Below are 23,342 nucleotides of genomic sequence, written 5' to 3'. Positions count from 1 at the left end.
GCTTTAAACTAATTAGTGGGGGGGGAGGTTTCTAGAGAGCAAATAATAGAAATGACAACAGAGAAGGTCATAGACTTAGGTAGCAGTGGGGGAATTAAAAAACAGAATGTGTCAGGAAGGGACAGAAGGTATGGAGTAAAAAGTAAAGTACTAAAAAGGGAAAAAACAGGAACTAAGTGTTACAAAACATATTTGAAAGTTCTTTATCTGAATGCACGTAGCATTCGTAACAAAATGAATGAGTTAACGGCACAAATAATGACATATGGGTATGATCTTGTGGCCATTACAGAAACATGGCTGCAGGGTGACCATGACTGGGAATTAAACATACCAGGTTATTTAACAATCAGGAAGGACAGGCAGGAAGGGAGAGGAGGTGGGGTGGCTATGTTAATAAAGGAAGGAATCACTATAATACAGAGAAATGATATTGGGTCAAAGGAGCAGGATAGTGAAACAGTTTGGGTGGAGGTAAGGAATAATAAGGGGAAAAAAACACTAGTGGGTGTAGTCTATAGGCCTCCGAACAGTTGCAACTCTGTTGGACGGAGTATTAATCAGGAAATAGTTGAGGCTTGTAATAAGGGAACAGCTATAATTATGGGGGATTTTAATTATCATATTAACTGGACAAATCAAATTGGGCAGAGCAGCCTTGAGGAAGAGTTCATTGAGTGTATTAGGGATGGGTTTCTTGAGCAGTATGTAACTGAACCGACCAGGGGGCAAGCAACCTTAGATTTGGTCCTGTGTAATGAGACAGGATTAATTAAAAATGTCCTAGTAAAGGATCCCCTTGGAATGAGTGACCATAACATGGTTGAGTTCCATATTCAATTAGAGGGTGAGAAGGTTGGATCTCAAACAAGCGTGCTGAGCTTGAATAAAGGAGACTATGAAGGTATGAGAGCGGAATTAATTAGAGTGGACTGGGAAAATAGATTAAAGGGTAAGACGGTACATGACCAGTGGTGTACATTTAAGGAGTTATTTTACAACTTCCAAAAAAAATATATTCCACTGAGGAAAAAAGGGTGTAAAAGAAAAGATAGCCATCCGTGGCTAAATAAAGTAATTAAGGATAGTATCCGACTAAAAACAAGGGCATATAAGGTAGCCAAATCTAGTGGGAGGATGGAAGATTGGGAAGTCTTTAAAAGACAGCAAAAAATAACAAAAAGATTGATTAAGAAAGGGAAGATAGATTATGAAAGTAAATTAGCAAAAAATATAAAAACAGACAGTAAAAGTTTCTATAGTTATATGAAAAGAAAAAGGGTGGCTAAAGTAAATGTTGGTCCCTTAGAGGATGAGACCGGGAAATTAATGGTGGGAAACATGGAGATGGCAAAAACACTGAACAATTATTTTGTATCAGTCTTTACAGTAGAGGACACTAAGAATATCCCAACACTGGACAAACAGGGGGCTCTAGGGGGGGAGGAACTAAATACGATTAAAATCACTAAGGAAGTGGTACTTGGTAAAATAATGGGACTCGAGGCGGATAAATCCCCTGGACCTGATGGCTTGCATCCCAGGGTCTTGAGGGAAGTAGCGGTAGGGATTGTGGATGCATTGGTAATAATTTTCCAAAACTCACTGGACTCAGCAAAGGTCCCGGCAGATTGGAAAACTGCTAATGTAACACCCTTATTTAAAAAGGGTAGTAGGCAGAAGGCTGGAAACTATAGACCTGTTAGCCTAACATCTGTGGTTGGTAAAATGTTAGAGTCCATTATTAAGGAGACAGTAACGGGACATTTGGATAAACATAATTTAATAGGGCAAACTCAGCATGGTTTCATGAAGGGGAAGTCATGTTTAACAAATTTGCTTGAGTTTTTTGAGGAAGTAACATACAGGGTGGATAAAGGGGAACCAGTGGACGTAGTGTATTTAGACTTCCAAAAGGCATTTGACAAGGTGCCACACAAAAGATTATTGCTCAAGATAAAAAATCACGGGATTGGGGGTAATATTCTGGCGTGGGTGGAGGATTGGCTCTCTAACAGAAAGCAGAGAGTTGGGATAAATGGTTCGTTCTCAGATTGGCAACCAGTAACTAGTGGTGTTCCGCAGGGGTCAGTGCTGGGTCCCCAACTCTTTACAATCTATATTAACGATTTGGAGGAGGGGACCGAGTGTAACATATCAAAGTTTGCAGATGATACAAAGATGGGAGGGAAAGTAGTGAGTGAGGAGGACATAAAAAACCTGCAAAGGGACATAGACAGGCTTAGTAAGTGGGCAGAGATTTGGCAGATGGAATACAATACTGGAAAGTGTGAGGTTATGCACTTTGGCAGGAAAAATCATAGAGCAAGTTATTATCTTAATGGCAAGAAACTGGAAAGTACTGTAGTACAAAGGGATCTGGGGGTCCTGGTGCACAAAACTCAAAAAGTTAGTATGCAGGTGCAGCAAGTGATTAAGAAGGCCAATGGAATGTTGGCTTTTATTGCTAGGGGGTTGGAATATAAAAACAGGGAGGTATTGCTGCAGTTGTACAAGGTATTGGTGAGGCCGCACCTGGAATACTGCATACAGTTTTGGTGTCCATACTTAAGAAAAGACATACTTGCTCTCGAGTCAGTACAAAGAAGGTTCACTCGGTTAATCCCGGGGATGAGGGGGTGGTCATATGAGGAGAGGTTGAGTAGATTGGGACTCTACTCATTGGAGTTCAGAAGAATGAGAGGCGATCTTATTGAAACATATAAGATTGTGAAGGGGCTTGATCGGGTGGATGCGGTGAGGATGTTCCCAATGATGGGTGAAACTAGAACTAGGGGGCATAATCTTAAAATAAGGGGCTGCTCATTCAAAACTGAGATGAGGAGAAACTTCTTCACTCAGAGGGTGGTAGGTTTGTGGAATTTGCTGCCCCAGAAAGCTGTGGAAGCTGCATCATTAAATAAATTTAAAACAGAAATAGATAGTTTCCTGGAAGTAAAGGGAATAAAGGGTTACGGGGAGCGGGCATGAAATTGGACATGAGTCTGGGTTCGGAATGGTCATGGCCCTGTGGGTAGTGGAGCGAGCCCAGGGGCCGTGTAGCCTTGTTCTGCTCCTACTGTGTTCTAATTCTGTTAGATTTCAGGAGATGGTTTTATTCCTGTTCCTGGCTGGGGTGGAGATCGCCTTTACAGAAGGTAAGTACTGTAGAAAATATAGGGACAGAGTGATCTCCTGGAAGAATTTCGATCGCCTAGATGGGTCGGAGAGGAATTTCCCAGATTTTTTTCTCCCAAATTGGCCATTGGGTCTTTATCTGGTTTTTCGCCTCTCCCGGGAGATCACATGGGTTCGGGTGGATGCAGAGTGATAGAAGATTTGAGGTTAGGATCAGATCAGCCATGATCTTATTGAATGGTGGAGCAGGCTCGAGGGGCCGATTGGCCTACTCCTGCTCCTATTTCTTATGTTCTTATGTTCTTATGTAACAGAGCATTCAGCGGATGTAGCACCGTGGATAAATTTGGCAGAAACTTGTGATAATAATTAATCAACCCCAGAAACGATCTCAACTGTGAAACGTTTTCCGGAGCGGGGGCCTTGTGCAGCCCCTCTTGGTCAATGACATGACCGCAGTACGAGATCCGTTTCTGGAAGAACTCACTTTTCTGGCGATTAACTCGAAGGCCATATTCCTTCAACCTGGTGAGCACCAGTTTCAAATTTGTGAGGTGTTCCTCCTCGTCTTCTCCCGTAATCAGGATATCGTCCAAGTAACACTGCGTGCTTGGAACACCTTGTAAGACCTGCTCCATTGCCCTCTGCCAAATTGCTGGAGCCGAAGCTACTCCAAAAACCAGTCTATTATAACGATACAAGCCTCTGTGCGTGTTGATTGTGAGATACTGGCGCGACTCTTCCTCGACTTCCATTTGTAAGTATGCCTGTGCCAGGTCTATCTTGGTGAAGTGTTGCCCGCCAGACAATGAAGCAAAGATATCCTCAATCCGCGGAAGCGGGCATTGTACCGTGTGCAGCACCGGATTAACTGTGATCTTGAAATCTCCGCAGATGCGGACCTTCCCCAGTCCCCCTGGCTTGTTACTTGATGAAGACTTCATGACGGGAACAATGGGCGTGGCCCACTCACTCCAGTCCACCTTAGACAGTACCCCTGAACGTTCAAGCTCTTCCAGTTCTGCCTCCACAGCAGGTCGTATCGCGTAAGGTACCGATCTGGCTTTGAAAAATTTTGGGCTTGCATGTTCTGCAATCTTGATTTTTGCTTTAATTCCTCTCAGTGTTCCCAGTCCTTGCTGGAATACCTCTTTAGCTTCGTCCAATATTCTGGACAACCGTTCAGGTTTGACCTCTTCCTTCCCGGAATCTACCGTCATTATGTTTAGTGAATGCCAGTCTATCTTTATTTTCCTGATCCACTCCCGTCCCAGAAGTGGTGGACCTCCCTCGGGCAGCACATACAAGTCCATCCTTTGGTGATCTTTGTCTTTGTATCTCACCTTGACTTCTATCTTTCCGATGGGGTATACTTTGTGCCCCGTGTATGTCTGCAATACTATCTCCGCATCCCGTAGGGGAATATGTTTGAATAACTTTTTGTAATCATGCTTATTCATGACCGTCACCGCCGATCCGATGTCCACTTCCATCTTCACTTGGACTTTTGCAATCTGTAGTGTGATCCAGATAGTTTGTCGGTCAGCTTCTTTGCTCACATTATGAATCCTCAGACTACCCAGTGCCTTGCTGTTGGAGTCTGAGTCCGAATTCTGTTCATCTGGACTCTTCCCAGTCACCTCATGTACCTTTCTGTACTTCTTCTGCGGTGACTTATTATTGTTGTTCTTCTTTCCTGACCGGCATACCTTAGCTATGTGGCCAAGCTTGCCACATTTCCTACAGTCCTGGTTTTTAACCCAGCATTGGTTCTGGTCGTGTGTTGTCTTCCCACAACGAGAACATTTCGTTGTACCCGAAGTCATTTGATCCACACTGAGTACCGCTGTCTTCCGCTGCATTTCCGCCGTGCCTCTCGCTGCGGCTTCGTGCGATGCTGCAATAAGGACAGCCTTATCAAGTGTAAGATCGTTCTCTTCGAGTAGTCGTTTTTGCGTTCCTTCCTTTAACAATCCACACACGAACTTGTCTCGCAATGCCTCTGTCAGATTTCCTCTAAACTGGCAGTATTTCGCTAGTCTACGCAGCTCGACCAAGTACTCCGCGTTGCTTTCCTCTTTTCGTTGCGTTCTCCCGTAAAATTTAGATCGTTCCGCTAACATCAGCGGTACGGGGTTAAAATGATCCTTCAGGACAGCAACAATATTATCGAAGGTTTGATCCGCCGGTTTAGCTGGTGATAGAAGATGCTTCAATAACCCGTATGTCTTCGCGCCCATCGAGTTTAGCAAGGTTATAGCTTTATCATCATCTTCTATTTTATTGGCCTCACAATATATCTCGATACGTTCTATGTACGTGGGCCAATCTTCCACCTCGGCATCGAAGTTGTTGATGTTACCATGCTTAGGCATCTTCACTATCTCTCACTATCTTTCTGCGAAACAACAGGATTTCTCTTTAACTTTTTAACTTTTTCTTTTTTTTTCCAAAAATGGCGGGTTCCCGCGCTTGTCTTCTTCCCCGCCTACTGGCAAAATGGCGGTTTCCCGTGCTTGTCTTCTTCCCCCCTACTGGCAAAATGGCGGTTTCCCGCTCCTGACTTCTTCCTCTGGTGGGAGGGGTAAGCTTTGCCCTCGGACGACGACCGCTGGTTTACGGGGTTTGTAGCCTGTGCGCCGGCTTCAGTTTATTCTGAAGCGCGCGCTAGAAAAGCCGATCGCGTTCCTTGCTCCCCCCCCCTTCTTCTTTTCGGCAGGGGCAACCGGCGCTGGGGACAACCAGTTGGCGTCGGACAGATCAAGCTCCTGGTCCTTCACGGCAGCTGCTGCAAGCCGCTGGCCGGAACCTCGCTCGGTCTCTCTCTCGGGCTCTGTCTCTCCCGCTCGCGCGGCTCTCGCTTGCTCTCTCTCGGGCTCTGTCTCTCCCGCTCGCGCGGCTCTCGCTCGCTCTCTCTCGGGCTCTGTCTCTCCCGTTCGTGCGGCTCTCGCTCGCTCTCTCTCGGGCTCTGTCTCTCCCGTTCGCGCGGCTCTCGCTCGGGCTCTGTCTCTCCCGCTCGCGCGGCTCTCAATCGCGCCTCCCAGCCCTCTCGCAGTCCGGTGCTTCCCTCCCCGGCTGCGGCTGAGTTCGCCGCGATTTATTTATTTTTATCTCTTCCCACGCCTTACGATCCGGTCGCAGCGCTTCGTGGCCTCAGTCACTGTCTGGCCTTTTTCACCTCGACCGTGGTCGAGTGCACCGCCCTTATCCTCCGTTTATTTGTTTCTATTTTCCCTTTACTCACAGTCACCGTGGCCGACTTGCTTCTCGTGTTGATCGGCTCACTCACCACCGTGGCAGAAGGGACAATCCGTGCCTGTTGCTGATGGAAGACTTCGTGTTTGAAATCTTCCTCCTTTCTTGGTCTGCTGACTCGAGTTTTTACTCAGCAAAACGATGAGGGCGGGTGCCTCTTCTCGACGCTCGTTTACTTCTTCAGAAGTATTGTTGCCGCAGGGTAAGATCGAACTCGTCGCCACTGTAAAGTCTGTGGGTTGCATAGCGAAGTAATACACAGACTACAAGAGTAACTTAAACAGGACTTTACTATTCGAAGGTCAGGGCGAATCTGCCCAATAAATCCTGACACAGCACTTATATACTGGTGTGGCCACCATCGGTATTACAGTATACAGCAGCCAAGATAAAGTAGTGCCACACCTAAAATAGTTCTCTTAAAGGTGAACGGTTACATACGATAGTTCTCTTAAAGGTAGAACAGTTACATACACTACACAACCATCTTCAGCTGCTTCATCAATGACCCTCCAACATAAGGTCAGAAATGGGGATGTTCACTGATGACTGCACCGTGTTCAGCGCCATTCAGAACTCCACAGATAATGAAGCCGTTCATGCCCGCATGCAACAAGACTTGGATGACGTTCAGGCTTGGGCTGATAAGCGGCAGGTAACATTCGCTCTACAGAAGTGCCAGACAATGACTATCTCCAACAAGCAAGAGTCTAACCACCTCCCCTTGGCATTCAATAGTATTGCCATCACCGAATCCCCCACTATCAACATCCTAGGGGTCACCATTAACCAGAAACCTAACTGGACCAGCCACATAAATACTGTGGCAACAAGAGCAGGTCAGAGGCTAGGTATTCTGCAACGAATGTCTCACCTCCTGACTCCCCAAAGCCTTTCCACCATCTACAAGGCACAAGTAAGGAGTGTGATGGAATACTCCCCACTTGCCTGGATGAGTACAGCTCCAACAACACTCAAGAAGCTCGACACCATCCAGGACAAAGCATCCCGCTTGATTGACACCCTATCCACCACTTTAAACATTCACTCCCTCCACCACCGGCGTTCCGTGGCTGCAGTGTGTACCATCTACAAGATGCACTGCAACAACTCGCCAAGGCTTCTTCGGCAGCACCTCCCAAACCCGCGACCTCTTCCACCTAGAAGGACAAGGGCAGCAGGCGCATGGGAACACCACCACCTCCAAGTCCCCCTCCAAGTATTACACCATCCTGACTTAGAAGTATATCGCCGATCCTTCATCGTCGCTGGGTGACAATCCTGGAACTCCCTTCCTAACAGCGCTGTGGGAGTATCATCACCATGCGGACTGCAGCGGTTCAAGAAGATGGCTCACCACCACCTTCTCAAGGGCAACTAGGGATGGGTAATAAATGCTGGCATTGCCAGCATCGCCCTGATCCCATAAATGAATTTTTAAAAATGTAGCATTTGTTGAAGCATTCACTCACCCTGACCACCTAAGTGAGATTGTAAAATTTCTTCCTTCACTGTGTGTGGGCCCTGGGGACCACAGTGCTGCCCGAGATGTGCTGTGCTACCTTCCGCCACATGGCACGGAAGACTTGCGGCGAGGGTCTCCTGCCACTTACCGGTAGAGCACCACTCTCCGTCTCTCCACAGTAAAAACCAATGCTTCCAATGCTTGATCGCAGAATCTCTGGGCTCTCTCCCTGGGGCATGAACCTGCCATGAGTAACCCTGGTTCAGTCCCCTGGCTCCTTCTCCTTCTCCTGCTCCTGCTGCTGCCTGCTGAGGCAGCTGCACAGCCAGCGTTGCTGAGGATGAGGTTCTGCAGCATCAATGAACCTCCCCTTTAAATAGAGAAAAACACCTATAGCAATCATGACTTGCGATTAGAATGCACCTGACATTGGTCCACCCTTTTAGTGTACTCTTTTGTGTGGACACTAAAACAAATAAACTATAACTAATAAAACATTAAATGAAACTTAACAACTTAAATTAAAGTTTGATTGGCCGGGTGATGATGCACTCCAGCCCCCGTGGTGCCCACCGGTCGCAGAAGACCCTTTGAGTGTAACGCCAATGAGCTTGGGCTTAAAATTTAAAGTAGGACTCCAATCATCTTTTTGAGCAGTGAGCACGAATTTTGCGTGCAGTCTAAAGCATTAGCGCCTTGCGCTAATTCTCCAACTTTTCTACTGATACCGCCCATTCCTGGGCAATAATGAATTTCTAGCCCCTTATGGCAGAGATAAAAATAAGAAGGTCTTTAGTCAACTAACCAGAGAAATAGTATATGTAAATAAGTGCTTATGTTTTTCTATATATAGGTGGGTAGGGAATTAGTTAGGAGGTAGGAAACAGAGAGTAGGGATAATGAATATGTACTCAAATTGGCAGGATGTAATTAGTGGTGTCCTCCAGAGATCTGTACTGGGGCCTCAGCTTTTCACTATATTTATAAATGATTTAGATGAAGGAATAGAGTCTGGTTCCAAGTTTGCTGATGACACCAAGTTAGGTGGCACAGTAAATATTGTAGATGGGAGCAGAACGTTGCAAAGTGACATTGATAGATTAAGTGAGTGGGCAGAACTGTGGCAGATGGATTTCAGTGTGAGGTCATCGACGTTGGACCTAAGAGATTTAGACCAGAGTATTTTCTAAATGGTAAGAAGCTAGGAACTGTGGAGGAGCAGAGAAATTTTGGTCACTGCTCCTTCTTTGGCTTCATTTTTTTCTGATTATACCTCTGTGAAGCATTGTGGAACATTTTCCTACATTAAAGGCATTATATAAATACAAGTTGCAGCTGTTGTACTAGAAAATACTCATAATGAGTTAGTCTTATTTACTTCTGTGGAAATGTGTGAAAAATAACAATAATAAGTAATGAATGTTTGTGTCAATTATGTTGAAATGATGTATTTGTTTTTCTATTTATAGATGTAAGAAAGATACATTTGCATTTATATAACAGATGATCACATCTTTAGGAAGTCCCAAAGTGCTTTACATCCGGTGAATAACTTTTGAAATGTAGTCACTGTTATTATGTAGTGCGCGTAGTGCCAATTTGCACATAGCAAGATCCCACAAACAATAACTGAGATAAATTTCCAGTTAATCTGTTTCAGTGGTGTTGGTTGATGGAGGGCATTTTACATCTATCTGAATTACTAGAACAGGCAGATGGAGCCTTAATTTAATATGTTATCTGAAAGATGACATTTCTGACACTGGAGCACTCTATCTATAATGCAATGAAGTGTCTGCTCAGGACTTGGAGAGGAGCTTGAACCCAAAACATTCTGACTCAAAGCCTGGAGTGCTACCAATTGAGCCAAGCTGGTATCCCTAGGACATGGTTGTAAATGTGGATTATGAAGATGAGATTGCTATTGTGGTACTTTTCTTGATTACTCTTGTGGGTTGGAAAGAAATTTTGCAGAGCTTTGGGGGAAATTTTAACTCTCCCTGTTCGGTGGAAACTGATGGGAAAACAGTTAAAATTGGGTGGCTCTATTTCCCTCTCTGTTCCCACAGATTTTAACGCCATTGATTTTTGTGGGTTTCCCTCCAGGCTGAAGCAGGTTGGCAGCTGATGTTAAAGATGAAGAGGCCCTTTAGGTAAGTCATACACATTTCCTTTGTGGGGTCAGAAGGAGTAGGAGTGCTCCTCCGGGCTCCACGAGGAAAGTCATGGCCTTCCCTGCCCCAGACGCTCCCCTTCTCTCTCATGAGACCCTCCTGAAACCCCTTCATCCCATTTACCTGGACGATGGTGGGCACCCATTCTGAGTGGGAAGTGGACTGGCGGCATTTAAACAAGGCCCAACAGTTAAAAGTTCCATGTCCTCCTGCTGCTTCTGGCAGGTGGGAAATTAACTTCCTGACAGAAACCTGCTTTGAGTTAAAATCCACACTTTATCTTCTTGGAGGTTTACCAGTGTTTGGTTTGCCTCCCTTAGGAGTCTAAGGTTCCGCAAATTGTATATTAGCTACAGAAGGATATATATATATTGCTGGTATGGATATTAGTGAAATCTTTATAAATAAAAGACATGCATTTATACAGTGCATTTCACAACCTCCGGATGTCCCAAAGCACTTTACAGCCAGTGAAGTACTTTTGAAGTGTAGTCACTGTTGTAACGGAGGAAACGAAGCAGTCAATTAAATAAATGACCAAATGGTTTGTTTCAGTAATGTTGGTTGAAGGATAAATATTGGCCAAGATACCAAGGAGAACTACCCTGCTCTACTTCGAATAATGCCATAAGACTTTTTCCGCCCACCTGACAGGCAGACAGGACCTCGGTTTAATGTTTCAACCAAAAGACGGCGCCTCTGACAGTGCAGCACGCCCTCACTGCTGCATTGGAGTATCAGCCTAGATTTTGTGTTCAAGTCTCTAGAGTGGGACTTGAACTCACAACCTTCTGACTCAGAAGCAAGGGTGCTGCCACTGAGCACTATGATACAGGAAACTTTGGTTTATCCGGAGGTTGTATGTCCGGAAACCTCGATCTAACAGCAGAAATCAGCAGCCATTTTGTTAGGTTTTTTTTCTTTTTTTTTCTTCTCCTAGCATTTTTTTAAACAGTCAGTCTCTGGAAAGCCTCTCTGAAGCTATTGCTAAGCTACAGAGACGCTTCCAAGGTACGGGCCGACTGTTTACAAGCTGTTGCTAAGCAACAGTGTTTGTTGTCAGATACGGAGATGAAAACCTCCGTATCCTTCAACATTAGCGCTGGTCTGTCCGGAAGTTTTCATAGATCGGCATCACGCCAGTCCCATCGGTGCCGGATATCACGAAGTTTCCTGTATATGCTTTTGTTAATGAAAAAAGAAAACATACTGATATAATTTACCAGATTCAACAGCAATTTCTGTACCAGGGTTGATATTTTCCTCACCTCTTAATTCGAATAATTATGTTGTAATTTTCTCCGGCTATTTGAGGTTTTTTTGTGATCTGCTTTCCTGTTCAGTAATATTTTTCTGTGAACAGGATGTTAATAATTGTTAGATATGTCAACTATCCACAGAGTTCACAGTAATATATTGCCAATTACCCTTTGTTACTATACAGATGATGTCGGGGCTCCTGTGATATCACTCTCCCCTGAACCTGCAACCCCTAAAGAATTAACAACAGAAAACGCTGGAAAAACTCAGCAGGCCAGGCAACATCCATGGAGAGAGAAACAGAGTTAACGTTTCAGGTCGAAACCCTTCTTCAGAACTGAGAAAAAAGCAAGAAATTAATTAATCATTATGGAGTTAGAGATGTACAAGGGACTGTCTCACAGTGTAACAAGTTGTGTATTCTTTGAAAGTGATTTATTTGCTTATGCTATCTTATTAATCAACCGAGCAGCAGTGTTACCTCCCAAAATGAGACTCCCGCATGTGAATAGTCAAACATCAGTGGAAGAAGCAGTGACCCCATGGAAATCTAGCAGGAAACCAGGAAGCAAATGTAAGTAGTGCACCAGGAATCCACATGAAAAATAAAGAAGAGCACTTCATCAGCCATGGTCAAAGGCTGAACAGGATTACCTGGAGCTGAGTCTGAGAATGTTGGAGTTAGGGAAGCTCTTGGCTTAATACAGTTATGGAGGAGGTAGGAGATGCTCTCGAGTCTGATTTCAGACAGGTGGATAACAACCCATGCATTCTGTTGTGTAAGCTGACTGGAGGCAAATGAGCAAGCAGGTTGGATCGCTTTTTCTGACTGAATTTGCCTCTTTTTAGACAATTTCTTCCATGTACCTCAGGGATGCCCCCACTCGGATTGTCACGGGATGTAAGATGGTCTGAGAAATGTTGAGGTATTCTTCAGTGCCCCTGTGGTGGAATTGTTCCACACTCTCCACAGGTTGGGTCTGCACAACCTCTGAATGCTGATCCTTACTCCCAAAACTTCACATCAAGCAGCAGGAACCAGCTGGCTTCTGCAAGAGATGAATTAAACAAGACAAAATATAATACACAAAATTTTACCATCAAAAAAAAATCTGATGATTACTTTTAAATCTACTCAGGTTTAATGGAGCAGCTGGTCTTTACCTGCCTATCATTTTCATATGTAACCACCAAGAGAAAAATCGAAGCCTGTGTTTTGTGGGGAAAAAATCTTTCTTTTTTACTGATTTTATATATATTTAATATATAATAATGTTGATGGTTCGGCTCAGGGTTTGAGTTTGGTCAATATGAACCATTTTGTATTGTTTGAATTTTACAATACATAAATAAATAAAAAATCTGGCTTTGGCACTAAATATATCTCTTAGCTTTTTATGCTTTAATATTTAATGAAATAGGCATGAAAATGTATAAATAGTAAGTAAACAGCTGTAATTCATCCCATATGTTAAAATGAGCGAAAAGGAACACTTGAACGTGACAGCGCGTTTGCCTTGAATCATTTACATCATTTTTTTACTAACAGACTTAATAATATTCACTTACAGTTTCCAGTCACACATTCTTCTCCATAATTTAATTCTTAGAATTTTACGAGTACCTGTAGTCACTGCTAATTTCAGCTGCCAGTCTGTCAGCTTCTGCAGTGCCACAGCCTGCCGTTTCAAGTCCTGTCATTAATCCTTTTGGCAAGTGGTTAGCAGTGAGCTCTGTTGCAATCCTGCATCAGCTGCACCATCTTGACAGCTTAATTGAACCATTTTGTTGAATCTCATCTGAGCGCTTAAATGATATATATATATATATATATATTATTTTTACTTGCACATTCTTCAAAATTTTTGTATTGTATTGAAGTCACTTGGCGTAGCTGTCAAATCAGGTACAAAATGTATAGTCGTAACCCCCTTTTTTTTCTTTTTCTTTCAAATTAGCACAGAAATGTGGTCACACTACTGTAGCCAGGATTTGAATTGCTTCAGGCTCATTAGCTCACAGCAAGCTGTCCAGATGTGGTATGGTGCTGTTTTTCTTTTATCATTCAGGCTTGAAAGCAAGCTGTCAGCAACCATTTACCTTAAAAAAGAAAATGCCAAATTGATGAAACTGATAACACAGATTTTCTTTTGTTATAGGAAACCCAACCACTGAGATTCCAGACTACCGCATCTGTGTACTTTAAAAAGAAACCCTTTACATTTGAGGGGTGATTGTATTTTTGTTGTTGTTTTTGTAAATTATTCTAATTGCTTTGTACTAAACCTGCCTTCTCGAACAGCAAAGTAGCAGATCACCTGTAAGCAACAACTGAGCTCAAAATGTGACACGCAAGCATAAGATGAAAAAAATTTATTCATCCATTAATTATACGCTGTCTGTTTGTGGGTATCACTCATTCCAGTACAGAGCCAAGTCTTAAAGCCAAGTCATAGTTGCTATATCAAAGGATTAGGCAGATGTCAGTGAATAATTAAAATAAGCAGAAGATGATTTACAACATTTTAATTCACATTCCATTATATAGTTCTGTTGTATATTGCCATGCTTTCTGCCTCATATGTTAGAATGAAATTCTGTCATGTAAGATATGAAAACAAATCTGTCATACCTGATTCTTTGCTCGGTCTACTGTTTTATATAAAATATTCAGTAGAGTATATTGAAAAGACCTATTTCTTACTTGTTATTTTCATCTATATTTTACTAAACATCTTACATCTTTTTCCCATTTGTAAGTTCCTATGTCTACATTTCCCATTCAGTTTTCCTATGTTAACATTATGGTTTGTTGTTGAACCAACTGAATCACTCAGAATTTCATCCGCCATTTGCTTTTCAGTAACTGAAATTTCTAAAGTTCAAAATAAAGTTTTAAGCAAAATAAAAAATTGAAACAATTATATATTTCACAATGACATGATTACATTTTGACTGGATATTTTGTTACCTCACAACAGTTAAGAGAGAGCTTTCAATTATATCTGTATATTCTGAGAATGAGCAGTTTTCAGAATTTCCCAGCGTCCGACCTATGTATCAACAGGAGTGAGGATTCGAGAGCTTCCTTGATTTTTCCAAAAGAATTTGAAAATCTTGGGGGGAGGGGAGGTGTTTGATTCTTGGGTGAAGACTCTCTATGGGATACAGTGCTACGGGAGGAGTCTCTGCTCTTGGTGCGCAGAAGGAGGCCATTCAGCCCATCATGCCTGTACCGGCTCTTTGAAAGAGCTGTCCAATTTAGTCCCACTTTTTCCCCAGTCCAGCTTTTTCCCCATAACCTTGCAAATTAGTCTTCTACAAGTACATGCCAATTTGCCTTTTGAAAGTTCCTATGGAATCTGATTCTACCACCCTTTCAGGTTTTGTATCCAGATCTTAACAACCCCGTGTGAAGAAATGTCTCCTCACTTCCCCTCTAGTTCTTCTGCCAATTATTTTAAATCTATGACCTCTGGTTACCGACCCACTTGCCAGAGGAAACAATTTCTTGCTCTACTTGCTCTATCATAACCCCTTATAATTTTGAATGCCTCTATTAGGTCTCCCCTTAACCTTCTCTGCTGTAAGGAGAACAATCCCGGCTTCTCCAATCTCTCCACATAACTGAAGTCCCTCATCCCTGGTATCATCCTGGTAAACCTCCTCCAAACCCTCTCCAAAGCCTTGACATCCTTTCTAAAGTGTGGTGCCCAGAATTGTGCACAATTCTCCAGCTGAGGCCTAACCAGTGATTTGTAAAGGTTTAGCATGACTTCCTTGTTTTTGTATTCAATGCCCCTATTTACAAAGCTAAGTATCCCATACACTTTCTTAACCATCTTATCAACTTGCCTTGCCAACTTCAAAGATTTGTGAATATGCGCCCCCAGGTCCCTTTGCTCTTGCACCCCCCTCAAATTAGTACTATTTAGATTATATTGCCTCTCCATGTTGTTCCTCCCTAAGTGCATCACTGAATACTTACCTGTATTAAATTGCATCTGCCATGTGTCTGCCCATTTCACCAGTCTGTCCATGTCCTTCTGAAGTCTGCTACTATCCTGCACACTATTTACTACATTGCTAAGTTTTGTATCATCCACAAACTTTGAAATTGAACTTCCTGTACCTAAGCCCAGGTTATTTATATATATAACAAGGAAAGCAATTGTCCTAATACCAATCCCTGCAGGATCCCACTGCATACTTTTCTCCAGTCAGTAGAAGATCAGATCACCACTACTCTCGGACTCATATCCCTTAGCCAATTCCGTACCCAACTTACCACCATCCCTTTAATACCAGGTGCTTCTATTTTCTGAATAAGTCTGTTATATGATACTTTAACAAATGCCTTTTGAACAACATCAAATGCATTACCTTCATCAACACTCTCTGTTACTTCATTAAAGAACTTAATCAGGTTAGTCAGACACGATTTGCCTTTGACAAATCCATGCTGGCTGTCCCTTATTAACCCATGCTTCTCCAAGTGAGAATAAATTTTGTCCTTGACAATTGTCTCTAGTAGTTTTCCCACCACTGATGTTGGACTGATGGGCCTGTAGTTCCCAGGTTTATCCTTCGCCCCTATTTTGAACTGGGGTTCAATCCTCCAGTCCTCTGCCACCACTCCCATATCCAAGAAGGATTGAAATATTGTGGTCAGAGCTTCTGCTATTTCCACCCCAGCTTCCCTCAGCAATCTAGAATATATCCCATCTGGACTGGGCGACTTTTCTACATTGAGTGATGCCAAACTATTTAGCACCTCCTTTCTATCTATTTTTATCCTATCCAATATTGGTATTCATTCACAACCTCAGTCATGCCCTCTGCCTCCACAAGAAGATTTCCTTTTTTTGTCCCTAATCGGCCCTATCATTCCTTTAACAATCCTTTTACTTTTTATATGTTTATAAAAGATTTTGGGTTCCCTTTTATGTTACTTGCTGATCTTTTCTCGTAATCTCTCTTTGCCCTTCTTATATCCTTTTTCAGTTTCCCCCTGCACTCTCTGTATTCTGCCTGGTTTTCTACAGTATTCTGTACCTGACATTTGTCATAAACCTCCTTTTTCTGTTTTATTTTAACTGTTATTTCCTTTGTCATCCAGGGAGCTCTAGCTTTGGATGACCCATCTTTCCTCCTTATGGGAATATGCCTGGTTTATACCTGAACTACCTCCATCTTGAAGGCCTGCCATTGCTCAGTTACTGTTTTCTTGGCCAATCTTTGTTTCCAGTCCACCTGTGCTGGATCCCTTCTCAAATCATGGAAGTTGGCTCTCTTCCAGTTGGGTATTTTTTGTTGGTCTACTTTTCTTCTCTTTGGGCCATCAGACCCTGCCCTTTTTGACAGATTTTCCTGCTTAAATTTGAGACCTAATTTTCCATATTACCTCAGCTATGTGTACATTCTTTGTCTCTCTGTTTAATTTCTTTTACTGGCCTGGATTTTGCGGTCAGCGGTGAAGTAACGGCACTCGCTGCTTACCTCAAAGAAAGCTACCCACAAAGGTCTCACGATCTCTGTGGCATCGGCTTCACCTTTCCCCGACATTAATTTGATTCTGGAGCCAAGTCCAGGGGATCTCCAGTGTCCAGAAACAGTGATGTCATCAAGTAGGCTAAGCAGCCATTCACATTGAAGTATTCTCACAGACAGCAAACCAGGAAGTAAAATACATTGGTGGTCCTTCACTTTTTAATCATTTTACAGAGAGCGAAATAAAGATTGGAACATACACATGGGATTAAGGTAAAAGCTGAAATATCATAAACAAACTTAAAAAAAAATAACTTATTAAATTAAAAAAATACAGAATTTTTACCATAATGGAAAAATTTGACATTCCACAAGTATAATGTTAGTTTTCCAGGGCCAGAGAGGTTGGTCAGCAGTAATTATGATTTAGTACACCATTAAAAACCCAGTTACAACTCATTGAACAAGGCTTAACATTTTGGGGGGTGGGGGGGCTTAACAGCAATATTACAGCTTAAAAGGGGACGTTCACGTCAAATCACTGATTCTGTGCTGGTTGCTGTCTGCGGGGTCTTGTTTAGCATGCCCTGTGGAGGAGCAGGGAATCACTGACAGAAACTTCTGTATTTCCACGTTTAACTGCGCATGTGCAGATGCCAGAAGTTGCTGTCAGTTTCACAGGGTAATGATGGCAAATGTTGACAGTTTTGTCATCATTACAACTGCAAAATCCAGGCCATTATGAGTCTTCCCATAATTTAATGTAAAGACTGTCTCAGCCATCTAACCATCTCCTGTTTTTCTTTCAAGCACCTCATAGGTCATTCCACCCACATTTCCTCTCTTGTGTATGTGACTTTCTGTTCATTTCCTGCCCCTTCCCTTTACTATTCATATTTTTCATTTTGATGGAGGGTTACATCTATAACATTTACTTATCTGTTCACTCCTACAGATGCTAATTGACCTGAGGTGTGCTTCCAGCATTGTCTGTTTACGACACTACTAATGTAGGGGGTCATGCATCATATGTCATGACAGTAATTGTCTATTAATAAATATACATTAGCCTTCTTACCGATATTGTCAAAATGAAATGTAATAAACTGCTAATATGTACCTTTCTTCTTCTCATAGATGAAGCTAAACTACTTGGAACCCAAACACACACAGTATAGTGAAAAAACTGCACACAACAGAATGTACATTTTAGCAAGCACCAGCATGCGGATTCAAGTAGTTGGATGCACACATTAGACTCTATCACCACATTAGGAAAACTTACCCAGCACAAAGCACGAAAGACTACCAGTGCAGGAAAGTGAATTAGAAAAGTGTGTTGTAGATTGTATGGAATAAAGACATAAGGGGGGGGGAGTCTAAATTCAATATTGTTGTTCCCATTTTATGAGCTTAAAACAGGTGCAACAATAATTTAGCAGTGGGAAGGCCAATTTGGGTGTGCACCCAGGCCACTGCGAAATCCTGCAGGGTCTTTTTTTAGGTGGCTGAAAAGAAAGCAAGCCCCATTTCAAAATTAAAATTAGGTGTCTGCTCCCATTCCCGAAATTGACGCTTTGCCTCAAGCTTCAACTACTTTTTCAGGTTCAACAGATGCCTAAGCAGTGGTCCTTAAAGAGGCCGCTGGAGGCCATGGAAGAAGCCTGCAGGTAAGTTTCCTTAACTTACCTGAATGAGGAGCTGCAAGGTGCAGGGGTGCTCCGCCTGCCTCCAAGTTGAGACTGGCTTGCCGCCCTCCCGATTGCCGTCCCTCCTCCGGACTCACCCGTGCAACTCGGACGGCATTCAAGTTGGCTGAAATTTAAAGGCTCCTGACCAGCGAGCTACATGGAGGCTGTAAGGGGTTTTCAATCACAGAGGTTTCTCTCTCTGGAGGCCTCTCTCTCTTGCACAGTAAAACCTTGAGTGGTTCGACCCACTCGCCCCTTAGGTTCTAGACACTGGACTTTGATGCAGGAACTACAATGTAGAGAATACTCGATAGGCCAGGTTTAATGGAAACTAAATGAAATTTTATTGCATAGAGAAAAACAAATAAACTGCAAGTCAAAAAAAGGTACATGGGAGGGAAAAACAAATTCATAATGCATTAGTAACTGAGATAGATACAGGCATATTGTACTTTACAAAAGTCATCATGAAATGGGGAAACACACAGGACATCGAGGGACAACAACTCATTGTTAAAATTACCCCTTAAATGGCCACCCCCTAAGCCTATCTAGATCAGATTGTGAGGGGCCAGAAACATGCTCACCAATCCAGTTAGGAACTGCAAGAGTTTTGAAACAGGTCTGCGTTTTGATCCTTTCAGGCGTCCTGTCTCCACGTGGTCAGCGGAATGCAGCGGGCTGCGACACACCTTCTCCTCCCTCGAGGTGAAGATCGCGGACAGGCTGGATATCAGCAGGCCTGGACGTCAATGCGGGGCAAGACCTACTGTTTGACCATTTTCGTATAGGTCTCTTCCTGTCTCGTCAGCGTCCCGGGGTTGGTCGATGATCTCCCAATAGTTACCCCGGGGCTAGATGCTGACTTGATCTCCCATCTCGAACCTCGTCGTCCCCACCCAAACTCTGCACCGAACAGGGCTGCGTTGTCGATGGCTGGCGATGTTCTTCCTTCTCCAGCCCTTCCTAGCTGGCGATCTGCGACGGATGATTCTCCCAGCTGAAGCAACAGGTCCTGTGAACCTCCTCAGCACCTCGATCTTTCTCCCAACATCGATCTTTCTCAGCACATCGATCGCTACCCCGGGTCTCCAGTTAGACTTCTCAAAGAAGCCTTTATCTCCCGCCAAATCAAGGTTAGTCTTTGTTTAACTTTTGGCGGGCTTGTATCACAACGGGGTAGTTATTATATTTAAACTGCTTTCGGGATGGCCGGTGATGACCATCTCTGGTCTGGAATGACCTTGTATTGTTTTGAATGTCTTCTTGATGTCTTTAATGGGTCTTTGATGCTCCCCTTATGAATATAAAACTGTTTCCCTTTGTCTGGGTAAACATTTAGATGGCCTTTATCTGTAGGCTGATCTGACTGGATCTGCATCCAATTCATATGTATGTGGTTCTGTCTGGTTTCGTTTTCTCCGAAACGGCCTTCCAGAACTTACTGTGGGCTGAATCCACAAAGGCTGTCTGGGGACTGCAGGAACCATTTTAAAGTGTCCAAAAAGCTAGTCACGGGGTCTGGTGGCCATTTTGTGTGTCCCTTTTCTGGGCTTCTTTTAAAACAGTCTTTAAAAGTAAAGGCCTCTTCTGCCAAAGGATCCTTATCTGACAATATTAATTTTGCAAATCTTACAGTCCACCCTGATGATACTGTAACTTGCTTGAAGTATCATAAATCTGGGTGAGCAAAATTTTCTGACTTTCCATAATCAAACCATCCCCTGTATTTACCTATCTATGACCCCACGACACATGCATTTCCCATTTCAGAAAAACCACAGTGTACATTAAGCATCTATAGATGGCAATACATTATATTTAAAATCTGACACACACATTTCCAGGCGTGGAGGGGGGCCTAATACCCCGACACTACCTGGCTCGTACATTATCTTTTATTAACAACAACTCACTTAATGAAATTCAATAATAAAAATAAAGTACACACAAAAATTACACATGGAGAAACATCAAACATAGAGGAGGGAGGGAAACTTTAACTTTATACATAGCAGCAAAAAATCTAAACGGGTGTCTCCTCTTCTACCCGCACATAATGCTCTCTCCATTCTCTTCTGTTCTCATACTTCTGCGAATGTCTGACCTTTTTACAGTGTACAAACAGTAAATAGATCACAATAAAAACCTGACACACTACAAGGATGTGGGAGGCTATCCTAATCCAAGAAGGGACTTCTATATTAGTGAACAGATCCCACCACTGTGGGGTCACTATATCTAATATGTCTGCCCCTATTTCTAACGTCTTCTGCTCCAGTGTGTAGAAATGTTTCTGTGAAACGGCAACGGCTTTTAGTATCTTGGTGAGGTGTTCAGGGAGCGGGGGAATGATATACCCAAAATGTGCAACGAATCGTTACAGATCGGTTAATTTTCTTTAACAGTGATGTGAACAGTGGAAGGTTCAGGAATGGGGACAATTCGCTCTTGGGCCACTTGAACTTCTGCCTTGGGTTTGAAGCAGAAACTGCTGTCACTCACCGGACACCAGCCGTGCTGTCCATGTTGGTAGTGGGGCGCTGCAGTGGTGACACAGTATGTCCCACCTCCTATATATGCCATCTGCGGGGGTGATGCGCTATCAATTACTGAGAAAGACTGGAAGTTAAGAGAGTAACAAACAGGCTTTTATTAGCTAAAGAACGAAGGCATGCCTCTAGTGGTCGACCGGTCCTGAATGCCTGGGGAACTGCAGAGCAGCCGCCTTTATACCAGGGCATATGGGTGGAGCCAGGGGCGGAGCCAGCTGAGGCATGCACAGACAGGTACAACAATGGGCAAGAGTGAACAACAGTGAAGTGAACAACAGTGAACAACAGTGGAGTGAACAACAGTGAACAACAGTGGTTTACCACAGGGGGCACATGCCCTTGTGCCATTGCCTGCATGGTGCAATTTATAGGCTTCGCGCCAGCAGTTCTGAACCCGCACTGTGGTTACGAATAGGCATTCAGGTGCTGGGGAAACAGGATGATGTGTGCTCCCCAGCTCCGGCACCCCGAGAGGTCGGTACCCGTCATTGCATGCTCCCATCGAATGACGTAAGGTGGGACCCCTGTGTAGCGAATGTGTGCACCCCCTTGAATGACTCCAATGTTCTCCACCCGGTATACCGGGGCGGGTTTAGCTGTCTTTCCCATTACCGGTATTCTTACCACTATTCCCATAATGGTGTGATTAGACCGCCCACAGTCCACTGGGACTGGGTAGGCCTCTGAAGCTAGTCTGAGCTGGCACGGACTCAATGCATTCTCAAAAGGGTGGAGGGCTGCGAGGTGCTTGTTGCTGATCCAGGAGGGGACCAAACCTTGTTTTAAATCCTCCAGATTACTGCGGCCCTCGCCCAGTAACCACGCCCCATACAGCACGCATGCCTCGTTCTGGGCAGCCTGATCTGACGCATTCCGATCCTCCCTGATGAGAGCATTTACCGTTTTCGCGTGTTTCTCCAACTCAGCTATGATTTCTTTTAAGTGTAGTGTCATGGCCTGGTCCTCATGTAACTCAGAACCCACTACCTTATTCTCATCCGTCAGTATCTTTCTTAACCGCCCTTTTAAATCATTGATCTGAGTCTGCAGCTCCACGTCATCCAGAGTGTTGATGACGGAAGTCTCTGTGTTAAAGGCTGTAAAAATATCATTTACTGTACCCCTTCTTTGTCTCCCTACCCTGTCCAAAACCTCATGTGGTGTGGTGTACAATCCGGCTCTGTCTACATCAGCAAAGTCGAATTCATATAACTGTCTGAACATGTTTGTTAACAGGACCAGGTACAATTGCTTCGTTTCCTTAGGGCACCACTCTGGCAATCGCACCTCGGTGAGGTTTAAGATCACCAAGGCCACCGCGTAGTGCACTCCTTGGTACAGCACCTGACCTGTGGGCACTAATACCAATCCATTCCTGGGTCCCTTGTTAGTGGTGGGGCACCCTTCCTTGCGGGCTTTGGCTACCGGAATTGTGGGCAGGGGCTTGCAGGGGCGGGTGATGAGCTCAGTGGCATTCACCGGGATCTGAGAGTATGGGACTCCGCACGCCCGTATTCTGGCGTCCCACCTCATCCCTTTTCCAGCATCCTGCCACTGTCTTTGGAAAAAGATGGAGACGCCTGTGGGGCAGACGCGTTCTGAACCCCACATACAGATGTAAATCCCCTCATCTGTTTCCCACCATTTGTCCCAGCAGACACTCAATCCCCCATGAGTCCCCGTAATAGTCCGATGGATATTGTTACCCAGTCGCTCCCACTCGACCGTGGAGTTCTTCATGGTTTTGCTCAACTTGCGCAACCACCATCATTGGTCCAAAGGAACATGTCCATTACAGTTCAAGCAAATCTTCTTCCCAACGGTAACACTGACTCTGGGCGCAATGATCCTCACCCTGGGACACATTAGAGAAGTCTCTCTGTACTTAAAACCCGACTGGCTGGAGTATTCTGTAGAGTTCGACCCCAGCCATCCTGGCCACCTCCCTTCGTGGAAATAGGTGGCTGTCTCCTCAACGTCACGCGCGCCCGACCCATCGGTCGCGATGGGGGCTGTGTCCCCGGAACAGCCATACATGATGGAGTCCTTGGTGTAGCCCCGGTAGGCCAGGCTACACCCGATCACCGCGAACGTGACGAGAATCCCCGTCATTATCCTTTTGGTTCCTGTAACAAATTAAACGATACAGCCAGGCTCCCGAGAGATTCTGGCCTAGGTGAAGGCATGATCGGGTCTTTCGACCTCGATCCAAAACAACACACATGCTGGGCAGATTCCAAAACTATTACTTATCACACTATCATCTTAAAATTACACGCCTTAACTTAACTAAACTTAAACTTATGTACAACGC

General features: G+C 44.0%; 1 long non-coding RNA gene across 1 annotated transcript in view; it reads left to right on the top strand.

The window, feature by feature from the left end:
* Positions 1-14,197, top strand: part of LOC147123445 (uncharacterized) — a 268,515-nt gene extending 254,318 nt beyond the window's left edge. Inside the window, exon 4 of the long non-coding RNA XR_015074521.1 lies at positions 11,477-14,197. This is a non-coding gene — a long non-coding RNA (uncharacterized LOC147123445). The remainder of the gene's footprint in view (positions 1-11,476) is intronic.
* Positions 14,198-23,342: the final 9,145 nt, after the last annotated feature.

This window comes from Somniosus microcephalus, chromosome 2 (assembly GCF_052327205.1).
Source record: "Somniosus microcephalus isolate GS21.2 chromosome 2, FLI_Smic_1.0, whole genome shotgun sequence".
Lineage (NCBI taxonomy): Eukaryota > Metazoa > Chordata > Chondrichthyes > Squaliformes > Somniosidae > Somniosus > Somniosus microcephalus.
This window is presented reverse-complemented; position numbering and strand designations above follow the sequence as displayed.